The sequence below is a fragment of the Panthera leo genome, chromosome B4, assembly GCF_018350215.1.
Source record: "Panthera leo isolate Ple1 chromosome B4, P.leo_Ple1_pat1.1, whole genome shotgun sequence".
NCBI lineage: Eukaryota > Metazoa > Chordata > Mammalia > Carnivora > Felidae > Panthera > Panthera leo.
In genome coordinates, this window is record NC_056685.1 from 14,962,054 (window position 1) to 14,978,093 (window position 16,040).

The window sequence follows — 16,040 nt, forward strand, 5'->3', positions numbered from 1 at the left end:
ATCCCCAAGTGACCATCTAAGTCTATCAATATTGACTTCTTCACAGAGGTCACCACCTATCAGATGTTACATCCATCACCGCAAACAAGTTCCCCTTGACATATTGATTATTTCATTTTTCTTGTCTTTTGGTCAGAATCTCCTTTCCAATTAATTTATGGTTGGTGCTATCAGCACGTACGTCTTTGATGTTCCTGAGACCATACTGTCCACCTGAACCACACATTCAGCTGCTTAAGTCATACAGGTGCTATTTCCTATCTCTGACAAAATGATCTTCTTGAACACTGGCTCTGTTTACCTCGCTTTAGAAAAACTTCAAAGAACTTGCCAAATCTCAATTCCAGTTTACATTTGTATCTTCTAAGGTAGACTATCTCTTCATTGCCCACAGGCATCTGGCTTTAGCTCTGAGAGTCATACATCATCAGATCAACTCCCTACTTTCTCTCTGCTTTTATTTCTGGTTTCTGTTCGTTTCTGTTCACCTACAGGAACAGAGTTGGGCTCCGGAGGTCAACTGGGAGGGTGTTTGAGTTAATAACCTCGGCAAGCCACTATGCATTGATCTCTAGTCTCCTCGTGCACTCATATTTCTCTCCCTGCAATTAGATGCTCAGCTATCTGCCAGGGGACCTCTTCCCAGACAGTCTCTGATTTGAACTATCTAAGGGCTCCCCATCAAGCTGTTATGGGAGACTAACAACCCACATAGCTCATGCTGTGTACTCCACTTTTGGTGAAGGGTGCTGCATTCTTGCCAAGTAATCAAACCAGTGCCTCAGTCATACGAGATTAATGTCCCTTTGCTTATATCCTTGAAGCAGAGAAATGGCTAATGTGATTCTCTCCTTCATAAAGGCTTCTATGCAGTAAGTGGCCAGGATTAAATTATACAATCATGTCATCTATCTGTTCGAAAGGCTGTCACTCTAATGCTGCATTTGCCAACTTGTCCCTTTAGCGGAGGGGCTCAGCACTGTAAGAAGTGGAAAAGGGAGCATTATGATGCCGGGTAATATAATTCTAAATACCATCAAGGCCATAAAACGGGAAGTAAGTGATAAATAATTTATATTTATCAGAATGACTGAATCTTATTAAAAGTGCAGCAATATGAGATCTTCTCATACAGCACAGACATGCATGGGGAAAGAGATCAGAATTTCAATGGTTTGCTAGAGTTGGTTTGAATTCCTGTTTAAAGTCCTATAAACCTGGTGCGAACCTCATGATATTGTTTTCACCTATCCCTGGAAAAGACCATGCTAGTCTCCTAAGAAGGGAGTAAGCAAAAGGAAAAAAGAAATCCAATCCAACAAGACAATTTGGAAAAGATAATATGGCAATAAGCAGTAGGGCTAAAATGCTACCATCATTGATGTTCTTTTCTCCATTTCAACTCTACTAGTATATACCATTCACTCACTCCTTTTTTAAAAAAAGATTTTATTTTTAAGTAATCTCTACACCCAACGTGGGGCTCCAACTCACCACCCCGGGATCAAGAGTTGCATGCTCCACCGACTGAGTCAGCCAGTCTCCCCCTCCTTCATCTATTCTTAATTTATTTCTTCATTCATTCATTTACTGTCAAATATCTTCAGTGTATAAGATACTGTACTAGGAACTGTGAAAGATAAACCATGAAGAATAGGATTCTCACCTTCAAGTAGTATACACTCAAATACAGTATCCCGGAACTTTGTTAAACTCTGGGGACCATAACTCCATCTTTATAAAAGGAAAAGTGAGCATATGTCCAAACTAAACACTGATAAATTATATTTTGCTTCGTCTGTTTTCATGGTATATGCCTAAATCAGAGCTGTGCCCACTTGAAAATGTTTTCCTGGGACCAGGTCCCTGGTTGGAAATGCAAAAATTCAAATCCACTTTCATTTCTTAAATAGCATCATCAGCAAAAAGTCATTTCCCAAATGATCAATTAGACTTTAACTCACTTTTTATCATGGATGCAGAAATACCCAATGAGCAGAGAGGCATACATTTCTGAAAACAAAATTATCTCCACACACATGACCAAAACTTTAGATTGCCTTTTTATGGCAGGATGTATCTCACATGAGCACAGTGTCAGGTATACAGTTATTTTTTAGTAAATACCTGATAATGTCCTCAATTAATAACATTAACCCCTTTTTCACCTTTTCTGCTTAAGTGTCCGAGATCTGCTGTAAGCAAAGTAATAGTTCAGCGTGTGAACACTCTCCTGACACCTGGCTATCTTTTGTTTTCAAGTAGGGCTCCAAGAGTGTAGTTTGGTCCGAAAGAGTTTACTCGGTAACTTGGGCCTAGAATACACTTTCTGTAACATTTCTCTCCATCCCTGCTGCTACAAGCTGCCCTTGAGAGAGGACCAAGTCGGGAAGATGAAGGGTCACAGTATAGCCTCCAGCTACTGAATTTCAGCCATCTTTTGTTTTCAAGTAGGGCTCCAAGAGTTTAGTTTGGTCCGAAAGAGTTTACTCGGTAACTTGGGCCTAGAATACACTTTCTGTAACATTTCTCTCCATCCCTGCTGCTACAAGCTGCCCTTGAGAGAGGACCAAGTCGGGAAGATGAAGGGTCACAGTATAGCCTCCAGCTACTGAATTTCAGCAACAATGAGCAGAGGTGCTGGGTTGGTCCCCTTTTGCAGCTGTGACATTGAGGGCTTCCGGGCATGTGAGAGAAGGCATTCTTGCTTTATCACCACAATAGTCTGTAAATGTATCCCCTGCTCCGCCACACACATCCTACCTCATTCTTTCTCCATAGCGCTGCTTGCATAGAACCTTGATGGTGAATTAGCCAGTCAGTTGGCAAATCTCCCCCAACAGCCCAGACATACCAAGCTCTTTGTTCCTCAGGTCTGTGTTTGCACTGCTCACTTGACCTGGAATGGCCTTTCCTTCCCCAACCCTCTCCTGCCTCCAGAACACTAAAGTGATCTTTCAAAAGCCAGGGCAGGAACCACCTCCCCAGGATCCTTTCTGTGTCCGACCCCACGTCAGAGGAATGAACCCTTGCCCCAGTTAACTTCCCATTGCAGCTGTAACAAATTACCATACATTTAGTGACTTATGACAACCTGAAAGGGCGGACCTAGGCTGGCTGACTCCATCTTGTTCTGTGTCCTCCACCTTGAGTAACTTCCCAATCAAAACACGCCCGGCGACATGTATAACAGGACTCCGACCCTTCCCCAGCCAATCGGCTGAGGCCACAGCCATTACCTCACCAACTGCCCCTAGGCCCCAATAAAACCTTTGTCCTTTGGAATCTCTCTCTCTCTCCCCGGTATCTCACTGCTGCGTCGGTGCAGGTAGGGGATTGAGCTTGAGCTAGCTCGAATAAAGGCTCTTTTGCTTTTGCATCGGACTCGGCTCCCTGGTCGTCTTTGGGGATCACAAATTCTGGGCAAAACAAGCCCAAACACCATCTTACCATTCTGAGGTCAGAAGTCCTAAAATCAAGGTACCAGTAGGACTGTGTTCCTTCTGGAGGCCACAGGGGACACTTGGTTTCCTTGCTTTTTCCATTTATCTGGAGGCTGCCTGCATTTCCTGGCTCATGACCTCTCCCTCAAATCACTGTGACCTCTGCTTCCCTCTTCTTCACAGACCCACCCCCCCCCCGCCTCCCTCTTTCCGTCTTCAGGGCCTTTCTGATGACATTGGCTCCACCTGGTAATCCCAAGTAAGCTCCCTATCCCAAGAGCCTTAAATTAATCGTATCTGCAAAGTCCCTTTTGCATGTAAGGTAACATATTCCCAGTTCTGGGGATCAGGACTTAGACTGCTTTGGTCAGGGATGTGTTATTCTGTCAACCACACCTCCTTTTGAAGTCCCACCCTCCTTTGTCAAATGTCCACGCTAGCTGCATCACACTCAGGTGTATTTTGTATATGACAGTCACCTTAACAGGCTATTGTCTCCCAGAAGAAGATACTTTTGGGTCTCTAAGTTATTTCTCCAATGCCAAGAATTTTGCTTATTACTCTGCAGCTGTTCAAGAAATCGGATGGAATGTTTGTGGGAAAGAAACTCAGGAAAAAAAAACCAAAAAACCAGCAAAGATGATTTAACTTTAAGGTTATTATTTGACAATAAAATACAGTAAATGAAGTTTTGCATCTACATGGATGCCAAAACAAATGGTTGGGAAAACAATCAAAATCAGCATTTTGACATAACGTTTCATAGATAATCGCAGAACAATGACATCCAACTGGTCTAGATCAGGGGTTAGCAAACTACAGCCTGTGGCCCCCAGTTTTTGTAAATAAAACTTCATCAGCACACAGTCGTATCCCTGTGTTTACATATTGGTTGTATCTGTCTTTGTGTTTCAGTGGCACAGCTGAATAGTCGGAACAGAGACTATATGCCCCGCAAGCCTAAAATATTTCCTATTTGGCTCTTTACATAAAACGTTTGCTGACTCCTGGTCTAGAAAATGAAAATGATTAAATCAGAATTTTGCTCCAGACAGGTTGGACCAACCATTCTGAAAGAGGAATTCACACATTCACCCATCATGGCAGTTGAACGCCCAACTGTCTAGCTGGGCTCCCTCTTACTTATTAGATGAGTAGGCTGATATTCGAATCCAGTTATGAAACAATAAAGCTGGTCAGCTGACTTATTTTGAATGTCTGAGAACTGAGATATGACAGTGGTGTACCCAATCTTTTATGCAATTATCAAATTTCAAATTTCCCGGGGCGACTGGGTGGCTCAGGCAGGGAAGTGTCCGACCCTTGATTTTGGCTCAGGTCGTGATCCCAGGGTCGTGAGATAAGAGCCCTGAGTCGGGCTCTGTGCTGACAATGTGAAGCCTGCTTAAGGTTCTCTCCTTTCCTCTCCCTCTGCCCCTCTCCCGCTTGCACGTGCTGTCTCTCTCTCAAAAAAAAAAAAAAAAACAAATTGAAAAAAATTAAATTTAAAATTTCCTGACTCCTTCCTTATGAACGTGGACTGAGTCGTCTTGTCACTGCTTAACATAGGTAGCATCCCTAGAAAATTATGTCGGCAGCTAAGATGCCTCATTTTTACTTTTGGCTTGCCTCTCTGAATGCGTTCACAGACACTAGAGAGAAATAGCCTTTCGATTCTCCTAGTAGAAACTGACCTATTTGTAAGAGAAAATAAAATGAGGAAGAGAAGAAGAGTCAGGAAGTAAAAAAAAAAAACAAAACCCTGAAATATTGCCTTTTACCAAAGATAGCTTTAAGTTAAAAAAAATCAAAAATCAAAAATAAAAAACAGGAAAAAAAAGCCACTATTTTGGTATTTGCATGAACTCAGAACGTTTAGTATGTTTGGTCCAGGAGAAAATAATTCTTGGTCAAATCAGTTTAGCCACGTCATTTTAAACAATGTCCCTTTAATTTAAAAAAAAATGGAAACCACTATTATGAAACCACTTACATTTAACTTGTCTTCTAATTCCCAGGAATGGCAATTAAGAGCCTCAGGTCTCAATTCCAGTTTTGCCACTGAACTTGCTAGGTGAGCTACAAGTCACATACATTTCTGTGGCCTCGATTTCCCCATATGTGAAATTATTATTACAATATCTTCCTTGCCTAATTCATAGTGCTGCTGTTATGATAAAATGTGGCAATGTTTGTGAATTTGTGCAGGCGCTATACCAGTGAAAGATATTATGATTTTCTGATTGTCGCCTTAACATCTTCCCAAATTGTCTCCGGTATTAAAAATGTTACGGTCATAAACATCCATAATAATGCTCCACAGTTGACTATGAAATTCTCCTTTGTGAATTCCATGGTTTGGATTTTATTTTGATGTAATAAACGAGCATAATTAACTTTTATTGCGTGCATTATTTGTGGGAATGTTTGAACACGTTAAGTAGGACCATCTATCTCAGCATTACACAAGGCTTACCAAACAGAGAAGTGCTATCTTTAAAAATGGGATGATTTCATTTGGAGATCGGAGTTCGGTTTTATTGCTGAAATTAATAAAATGTTTCTGTTTAAAATGAAACTGTTTTCTTTCCAGCACTTCATATTTTTGCTTGGTTAAAGAAACAGCAATAACATGATTAGATGTCAGTAATTAAATATCTTTTTGGAACGGTATCTTAATAGCATATATTTAGAACACAGCCATACCCAAAACATTCAATTACATAGATTCAGCTTTAATATTTAACAGCTTGTTTCTTAACTACCATCCTTCTGGTGAACCGATGTTGACTATGTATAAAGGCAAGCAAGCAGCTTAGTGTCAAATTAAGAGAAGTAGAATATATTATAATGGTACTTTTTATGTTTTGCTATTCTCACATTCAGCCAAGTATAATGTTTTTATTTAATACGTTTAACTATCAATTCATCTCTCTTATTTTTAGCAACAGGAGCCTTTAATTTTCTCTAAGCAAAATGAAGGTTTAACCAGGGACCAAAGACGGGGGGAAAAAAAAGTCACTCCACTTAAGCATCATAGGAAAACAAGCATATGTAAGACGCAAGAGACAGAAACCCGGGGCTACTCCCACCCTCCACCGCAAAATCCCAGAAAGTAAAATGTGGAAGCCACCGCAAGGCATGTCGGGAAGTGGAGAAGAAAGCTACCTCATTCTCTCAAGAGACGGGACTGGCAAGGAAGCCAGGCTCCAGTCAGGAGCCCCTGTGTTCTGCTTTTACTTAATGTTAAGTATGAGTCCGTAAATGAATGGAATCATCCCTAATTTCTTCCTGGTGCACTTTGTTTTTGAAAAGAGCTCACCATTTTCCTAAAATTTTAATTTAATTCCAGTTCCGTGACTCCTTACTGTGAGTCAGGGCTCAGCTCTTTTTACTAAGAAAACGATTACCTGTTCAGTATTGTTTAAGTAGCATGACCTTCAACACTCAGGGAGGGTAGGGATGTGGCTCATACCATTTCCAGGTCCCCGTAGTGATAAGGACCAGGATGGTGCTGAGAGCAAGATGTCCACCAAGTACCGGTTCATTGCTCTGGTGGTGGTGGAAGAAGAAAGCCAGTCTGTCTGCGGTTGTGTAGACACAACCGAGTCTGAAGTTCACCCACAGGGCTTCCGAGTTTGGTGCGTCCACTTCCTCCCTGTGTGATCCTGGGCACATGGTTGACCATCCAAATCAAAGTCTCTTACCCATGAAATGAAAGCTAATAAAAGTATTTCCTTTGTCAACATGTCATAATGCTGAAGCCTCGTATGCAACTGGCGCTTACTAAATAGACGAAGAAAGGTAAGACATTGCTAGAGAAAACTGAAGCCAAGGGACAATGTTCTACGGAGAGAGCTCGCCTGTTTGGACTGGAGCCAATCTTTGGGGATGAGGTGGGTAGGAGGGAGTTGGTACGCAGAAGAACAATGGAGAAAACCTCGCTAACAGGTCTGGCTCCCTCCTATCAGCTTTGGTTCACGGGGTCACCTGGAAATGAAAAGTTTTCTCACTTCAGCGCGATGTACCTCCTCTTGATCTCGGAGCCTTACAATATTTCTCACCCCGTCTGGCCTTTTGAGCTTAATTACAACGGCAGCGATGGCGGGTGTAGACCTGGAGCAAACCACATCCTTCGCACGTGAACAGTTGGGCACCACCTTCGTTACTCTGCTTATTAGTGAGGGCTTGATCAACGTTTACTGAAGGGCTAGCTCATCTTCCTGACAATCCTGTAGCTAATCCGCGCCCTCATCTGTGGCGTGTCAAGCACCTGCCAGAGCGATGGAGGAGGCCAGAGGGGCCTCATCTGGTGGATGAGGACCCGGAGGCCCCCGGTGAGATGCCACCGGGTGACTTTGCTCCGTGAAGGCACCAGCGTGTCAGAGGGAAGACGAGCAGGGCAGCCCAGAACGGCCCTCTCCACCCTGCTGCATTCTCTACCCCAGATCAGAACCGATATCCTTTAGCATTGAATGGCTATCAGTGGCTGAAAAGGAAAACAAAACGCAACTTTATTTCTGTTTCATCTTTCAAGAACTCCAGAGGAGGGGATTTTGATAAGGAAGAGGGGCAAACATGCTCCGCGCCGTGGAGCTGAGTGAGGACAAACACTGCTTTCCTTCAATCTGTTAGGATGGGGAGCTAATGCTCTCCCGAAGAAGCAATATTTCTGCGAAATCCTCCCTGATCATTTCCACCAGGGTCTGCCCGGCTTAAAAGCCACACTATTTAAAAAGAAATAAGAGCGGGTGTTGCTATGAATAATGTGAACGTGTGAAGGGAAAAGCACGGGAGAATAAGTCAGAGAGATAGCATTAAAATGCCTTTTCATATTCGACACAGAAGAAGCCTTATCTTCAAAAAAAAAAAAAAGCCTGATGAATATATGAGCCGCTAATACTCTTCTATATCTGAGATTCCATCTTGGAGGGAAAAGGAATGATTTCATTGTGGTGTTTTGAAAGGAAACCCACAGAGGATGAAAAGGATAAGTCTGGCGAGCGTGATACCAGGTTCTGAGAAGTTGTCTCCTGTCACCAGCCAAAACAGCATCCCAGGTTCTATAGGATTCGACACAAACAGAAGAGGGGATGCCAAGAAGCACTGTTTTACTTCTGCTTTAAAAACAACGGAGAGGGTGGAGGTGTTCCGTCCATCACAGACAAAGCTGAGTGCTCTTTGTAAGTGAGGCGTTACTTCAAAGTCATCGGGGTCAAAGGACATCGAGCGAAGATAGATTACCCAAGACTTTCCGTCTGTAGCGGAACAGCGAATCGGCTGTCATCCCGTCAGAAGTGAACAAGCTGAAAATCACTTCATTCATTTTGAGATCATTGAAATGCAACCCCCCTGAACGTAATGAAGTGAAAACACGTGGCCCTGCAAAGAAAGATCAGTGTGGTGCAATGCACCATATTGAGGCAATATTCTCCCCCTCTGATACCTTCAGCTCACCCTGGCCTGGGCTTTCTAGCTATTGACATTTGGAGCCGGATCATTTTTTGTCGGCGGCAGAGGGTGCTGTCCTGTGCATTGTAGCAGGTTTGGCTGCACCCTGGCCTCTAACCCCTAGATGCTGGTATCACCACCTCCGCGTCGTGACAACCAAAAACGTCTCTAAGACATTGTCAAATGGTCCCAGGTGGGGGAGGGCTGAATGAAAATCACCCCCAGTAGAGAAGCGCTGCCCTAAACCCTGCTCGGCTTTTCATTGATCCAGAGTCTGCTGTCCACTCAGATACCGGATAAGGCTCATCTGACACCGGGGCAACTGGGTGGCTCAGTCAGTTAAGCGTCTGACTTTGGCTCAGGTCGTGATCTCACAGTTGGACGAGTTAGAGCCTCTCGTCGGACTCTGTGCTGACACCTTGGGTGGAGCCTGGAGCCTGCTTCGGATTCTGTCTCTCTCTCTCTCTCTCTCTCTCTCTGCCCCTGCCCCACGCGCACTCTCTCGAAAACAAATAAACATGAAAAATTAAAAGAAAAAAAAAAGACTCTTGTGACATCATCACCAACTTCTCACGTATCTCAGGCCTCACCTCTAAATGTGTTAATTCATTCCATCCTTAGCGACTGACCCTTTATTTCCCGTAGATGGTCCCTACGCAGACCACTTCGCTTTCTTAGGGACTGGGCGGATAACTCCACCAAACCGATTTGAGGTCTTTCCCTAGAGACTGTGGCCTCAAAAGGGAGAAAGAGGACTCCTTGCAGTTTGCTGGCCCTGGGTTCAAATCCTGCCTCTGCCACTTGGCAGCTGTGAGGTCCACTCTACAGCAAAGGTGCTGATTAACTATTGTATGGAGAGCCCCTGTCAGCGTCTGGAGGTTCTTGTTTCAGAGTAGCTTGGAAAGTTAGAAACACATTGCTTAGGCACCGAAGAAACGATCTGAGGGTAACGACAGGAGGTCAGTGGGAACTGAAATGGTAGTTGATCAACTAGGATAAGAATCAAAGTCAGCAGTACTGGGAAGGACGGGGCGGTCAGGAGAAATAGGGAGGAATCAGATTACCCTGGGCATTTGCAACAGGTTAGTGGTCAGGGCCAGGAAAACACCAAATTTCGGCAAACAAAGACGGGAATAAAAATAGCTGGTGTTGGGGCGCCTGGGTGGCGCAGTCGGTTAAGCGTCCGACTTCAGCCAGGTCACGATCTCGCGGTCCGTGAGTTCGAGCCCCGCGTCAGGCTCTGGGCTGATGGCTCGGAGCCTGGAGCCTGTTTCCGATTCTGTGTCTCCCTCTCTCTCTGCCCCTCCCCCGTTCATGCTCTGTCTCTCTCTGTCCCAAAAATAAAAAAAAAAAAAAAAAAAAAAAAATAGCTGGTGTTGAGAGAGAACACTGACCTGTGCCTACATTTGACACAAATACCCCAAAGGGCAGATCGGTGATCAATCCATTTTGTTTGTGCGTTTGTTTCATTGTATTTCACTCCCCAGCTACTTCTCTCACATTGGTTGTCTTGCTAATTTTGAAATGGTCCCCTGTTTCTAAAAGAACTCCCGATTTCCTTGAGATTAATTTATACCCGCTCAGTGTTTCTCCAAGTGGTTCCTCACCTCAAAAGCAAAACATGCTACTGATGAAATATGACATTTGTATAGCACCTACTTTTGCAATTCATGCAAAAAAAAAAGTGCCTGAAAATGTCACAGTCCCACGTAAAGTCACTCCAGTGTAGATTTTAAAAGGGAAAGCAAGTATTAAATACCCAACAAGAATGAGATTTCAGAAACATAATACAAAGTGCATTGCATTATTAAATCCATTTCTAAAATGGATTGATTTCTTTATGTTTAGAATAGTACACTAATGATAATTAGGTCAGTTTGGAAGATAAATGCTTTTCCAATCTTCCCTTTAAGTCCGGTATTAGTATAAAATTTCACCGTTGCTTAATTAGGAGCTGAGAGAGCAGGCCCATATATCCTTTTCTGGAGCACCAGCCCTGAGAGAAATTATTGCATACCATCAAAATAATAAAGCAGGTCGCTGACAACTGTGTTTTCCTAGCAGAGGCATCCCTAATAGTGCTATACAATCACTATTAGACCAAGCCTCAGAGAGGAGTGTCAGGAAAATTAAAACGGACAGGCACCTCTTTAAGCCACTTGGTGCAATTTAGTTGGGCTTAATAGGGTCTTTCTTTGGGAGTCTGAATAGAAGCATAAGCAATTCCACCCAGATTTTCAGATCTTAACTTGTGTTAGAAATGTCAGCTGCTTTTGATCATGTTAATGATGGGGTCCTCTAATTGGACTTGTATATAAGGCTGGGCTCCTACAAGATATTGTCTTCCTTCTTTACGCACTTAACTGTCTCTCTGCTTTCATTTCAGTGTAAACAAATGTGCATCTGGTAACAAGCCACCGAATGATGAGATTCCTCAAGTCGCTATTCCGTGCACATCTTTTCAGCCATGCGTTTTCAGTTGCTCTGAATGTCTCCACATCCATTTTTAGGCATCATGTATGTCAGCCCTGTTGTATCCAGTTTTGTCACTCTATTTTCGAACAACTACAAAAGAGACCTTGCCTTTATAAAAATTATGAATGGAAAAACTTATTTTCCATCTTAATAGAAGAGCAAACTTTTGAATTTTATCATCAGATGCCGCCTCTGTTTTAAATGCTTCGGCCAACAATGAGTTTCACTTTTATTGCATTGTCTATTCCATTTTTGAAGACAGTTTAGGGTGCATATCCAGACTGTGAAGCTTTCCATAGCAACAAGATACAAGAAAGGATGTGGCTTTCTTTTGCATTTTCTAGGATAAACGCCTATGAGCTACTTTGATTTTTGCCTTTTAAATGCATTTCCATCGCATTCGCAGAGAGAACAAATCCCAAAATTTATTGCACGTCTCTCAAAACGAACTGAGTAAATTCTATTTTGTAACTACAACTTTAATTGTGACCTCTGCTAGATGCCGAATTTCAGGGAAGCAAAATTCTTGCACTGTGCACTTACATGACATACGAAATGATTTACTTCATGTATAATCCGGGGAATTGAGAAGTTAGACATGCTTAAGGAAGCCGATCTCTCTCCTTTGCCCTTGCCCTCTCCTTCTGTCTACCCCCCAACACACACAGCTGTGTGATCTCCAGGATCTGAATCATGGCTGGGATTTAGTGAAGGAGGGAGCGAGGTAGAGTGTGTTTGTCTGTTGGGGAACAGGGTGGTCATTGTTGGTGGTGTTTAGCCTTGGGAGAAAGTTCACAAGTTCTAAAATCTTGGACCTCGCTGTTTTGTTTTCCCTACCTCACTAGGCATTTTATCTCCTATGAGCCGGGAAGCCTGGCCAACTGCAGTGAAGGTGCCTGATGACTAATTTAACATTTTCCAAAGCTGCAAAATCACTGATCTACCAGTGGGAGACTCCTGGGCTCAACAGTGTGGCCAAGAAATCCAGCCTCAACATCCACGTAACCTGGTGTTCTTTTGGAGAATAGTTCCTGCAGAGCAGTGCCTGGATAATGATATTTAAAAAACGAATCATTGCATTTGTGACCAAGGGGATGGGGAAGAATAAGGCATAATTTTTAATATTTGTGAATAAAAGAACTTTTGCTATTCAAATGGAAGGAGCTAATAATAGTGGTACAGGATGATGACTTGGAAACCTGGCACCAAATTTCTCTGTTTGCAGAAATGCATGCCTTACACACTCCCTGTTTATACAGTTCTAGTTTACTTTAGCAAAGGTACCTGTTACATATTTGTTGATGTTCTCTTACCTTGTGTTGTTGATACTGTTTTGTTTTTACATTAAGAACTCCCGAGGTACAGGGTTCTGTTTCATGTTTCTCATGAAATGCCTATTTACTTAAATATGAAAGTCTGTGAAGAAAGAAAGAAATGGCATGGAAACACACACAATAGAGGAGGAAAATTTGCCATGTATCAAAATATTATATGTTCCTGACTGGTTTTTAATTGTTTTCATGAAAAACTGATTGGATACAAAGGAATAATTGTGACATGTGTATAAGGCATGATGAATTACACTAAAATTGAGGACCATGAAACCACCACCCAGGATAAGGAATAGAGTGCCCCCCCCATGCCCACCCCTTTGAGGGGGCCTATGTGCCGCTCCATAATGTTGTGGGGCTTCTCCCTGGAGAAAACCGCTACTCTGAATTTTGGTTTATCATCCCCTTGTTTTGCTTTGTAGTCTGGCATATATGTTGATATCTTCAAACAATGCATAGTTTAGTCTTGAATGTGTTGAGTTGATATAAATGGAATTGCTGAATTCTGAAACTTGATTTTTTTTTCACTCAGTATTATTTCCCGAGATGTATCCAACGTGATGTGTATTTTATTCTTTTTCACTGCTGTATGGTAATTTTACATCATTTATTTTTAAAGAAAATGTAAGGAGGAAAGTTGGCTATAAGCATACATCTTCAGTATTTGTTGTTTAAGAGAACTTCTATCTTCATTTCCATTTTAGTGTTTGGTTCAGCTTTATACTTCCCCTAGAGAAGAAGAATGATATACTGGGTTTTAAATTTTTTTCTAATGTTTTTCATTTATTTTGAGGGGCAGGGAGGGGCAGAGAGAAGGAGAGAGAATACCAAGTAGGCTCCATGCTCTCAGCACAGAGCCCAAGGCAGGGCTTGATCTCACCAACTGTGAGACCATAACCTGAGTGGAAATCGAGTCAGACACTTAACTAACTGAGCCACCCAGGTGCCCCAGAATGATACATTGTTTGTTAGCGCTCAAAGGAAACTAGAGATTCTTTTGCTCAACCTTACATAAGGTACCTGAAACTGCCCCCCGACCCCACTCCCGGTAAACAAAGGGATCCATCTAAGGTTACAGAACAGTCAGGTCTTTGGGCATCTAGCTCTCACCTCCTCAAAAGAAAGAAGGGTTCACCCTCTTGCCCTTCTCTTGTACCTTCTCTTTTCTTCAGGAATAATTCATCAAGATACTAAAAAAGAGACTGTGTCCAGACTCACTTCAAAGTGACCACAGGTCTTGATTTTTAGAAAAAAAATACAAGGACTTGATTTTATAATGTATGTGGATACTCTTAAGTACTTGTTCTGTTTTCTGTCATCTAGAAAACAAGCTCTTGGTGGACTGCAAAATTTTCTCTTCCCATTTTAGCAAAAGAAACTATTGAGAAAAGTAAGTTAAAAAAAAAAAAACTTTGTAGCTCTCAAACTTTAGTATGTGCAAGAATCTTCTAGAAATTTAAATTCTGAGGCCACACTCAGAAACACTGATACAGAAGGACTACAGAAGGGTCCAGGAATCTTTGCTTTAACAAGCACCCAGATGATCAACACAGTCATCTAGTAACCTTGAGAAAATATACAAAGAAAGTGAGGTTGTGCGCTGTATTGGATGAGTTTACCAAGAATACTCTTGGTTCCCATGAACAGAATTAAAAAAAAAAATACAGAGGAGGAAAAGTGGAAATAATAGGAGCAATTAGAAGCTGGATTTCAGGAAATTTATGCAGGGAGGATGGAGAAGAGCAAGAGTGTAAAATCTATTATTTTCTTTTCTTGAATTGAGGTATAATTGACATAAACATCACATTAGTTTCGTGCATACTATGTAACGATTCGATATTTGTATACAGTATGAAATAATCACCACAATAATTCGAGTGAACACTCATAACCACACACGGTTAGGAAATTTTTTCCTGTGATAAGAAATTTTGAGATCTACTCTCTTAGCAACTTTCAAGTTATGCAATAGAGTATTATTAATTATAGTACACATGCTGTACATGACATCCCCACAACTTATTTATTTTAGAAGTGGAAATCTGGCTTTTTTGACCACCTTCACCCATGTTGCCCACCCCCCACACCACTGCCTCTAGCAACCACCAATCTAAACTTACGAGCTCATTTTATTTTTTTGGTTCCACATATAAGGGAGATCATGTGGTATTTGTCTATCTTGTTTCACTGAGCTTAATGACCTCAAATTCCAGCCATGTCTTTGCAAATGGCCAGATTTCCTTCTTTTGTGCAGCTGAGTAACATTTCATTTTATACATACCACATTTTCTTTATCCATTTATCTGTTGGTGGTGGACACTTAGGCTATTTCCGTGTCTTGGTTCTTATAAAGAATGCTCCAGGGTGGGAGGGGGGGGTGGGGGGAAACTCCTGCAAGTCAGCAGCGTAGGAAGACCCTGAACTCACGGCCTTCTACGGACTCACCAAATCTATAGCTACAGCTCTGAAAAGGATCTGAAAACTAGATGAATTGCTTCTCCACAACAAAGGATAAAAAGACCATGTCCAGATGGGTAGGAGAGGCAGAGAGACATGGTCTCATCAACACCCCGGCCCCAGAGTGGCAACCCACAACAGCAAAGGATCTCATCAGGCACCCCCACCCCTGGGATCTACATTGGAGACATGAGCGCCCAAAATGTCTGGCTTGGAGAACCAATGGGACTAATGTCCAAAGGACCCAAAATGTAGTAGAAAACGAAGATTCCCCTTTCACTTTTTAATTTTTTTTTTAAGTTTCTTTATTTTGAGAGAGAGAGAGAGGCAGGAGGGGCGGGTGGGCAGAAAGAGAGGGAGAGAGAGTCCCAGCTAGGCTCCTCACTGTCAATATGGAGCCCGATTTGGGCCTGGGACTTACAACAGTGAGATCATGACCTGAGCTGAATTCAAGAGGTAATGCTTAACCAACTGAGCCACCCAGGCATCCCTAAGATTCACCCTTTAAAGGGCTCAAGTGACATCTCACTTACCTTGAGACCCAGTGAAAAAACAGCAGGTGGAAAAGCACCTAGACTATACGTAGAAGGCATTGGATGGATTGATGATGTACTGATATGGGGACGTGTTTTGTTTTGTCATGTTTTTCTAAGTAGAATAGCTTGCTTTCTTAGAACTTACCCTTAAAAACAAATTGAATTATAATAATAGTAACTTTATCTGCTTATTTTTTTCTGTTATAAAATGCTTTCACATTATTACAAACTATGAAACTTACTCTATGCCCAGTCTACATTCTCTTTTACAGAGGAGCAAATTGAGACTCAGTGGAGTTCATCAGAGCTTTCAGTTAGTTAAATACTATACATTTTTTAAATTTATA

General features: G+C 42.2%; 1 long non-coding RNA gene across 1 annotated transcript in view; it reads right to left on the reverse strand.

Moving 5' to 3' along the window:
- The window catches only part of LOC122225500, a 44,889-nt gene extending 41,650 nt beyond the window's left edge, over window positions 1-3,239 (reverse strand). Inside the window, exon 1 of the long non-coding RNA XR_006205212.1 lies at window positions 3,095-3,239. This is a non-coding gene — a long non-coding RNA (uncharacterized LOC122225500). The remainder of the gene's footprint in view (window positions 1-3,094) is intronic.
- Between the last annotated feature and the right edge of the window lie 12,801 nt (window positions 3,240-16,040).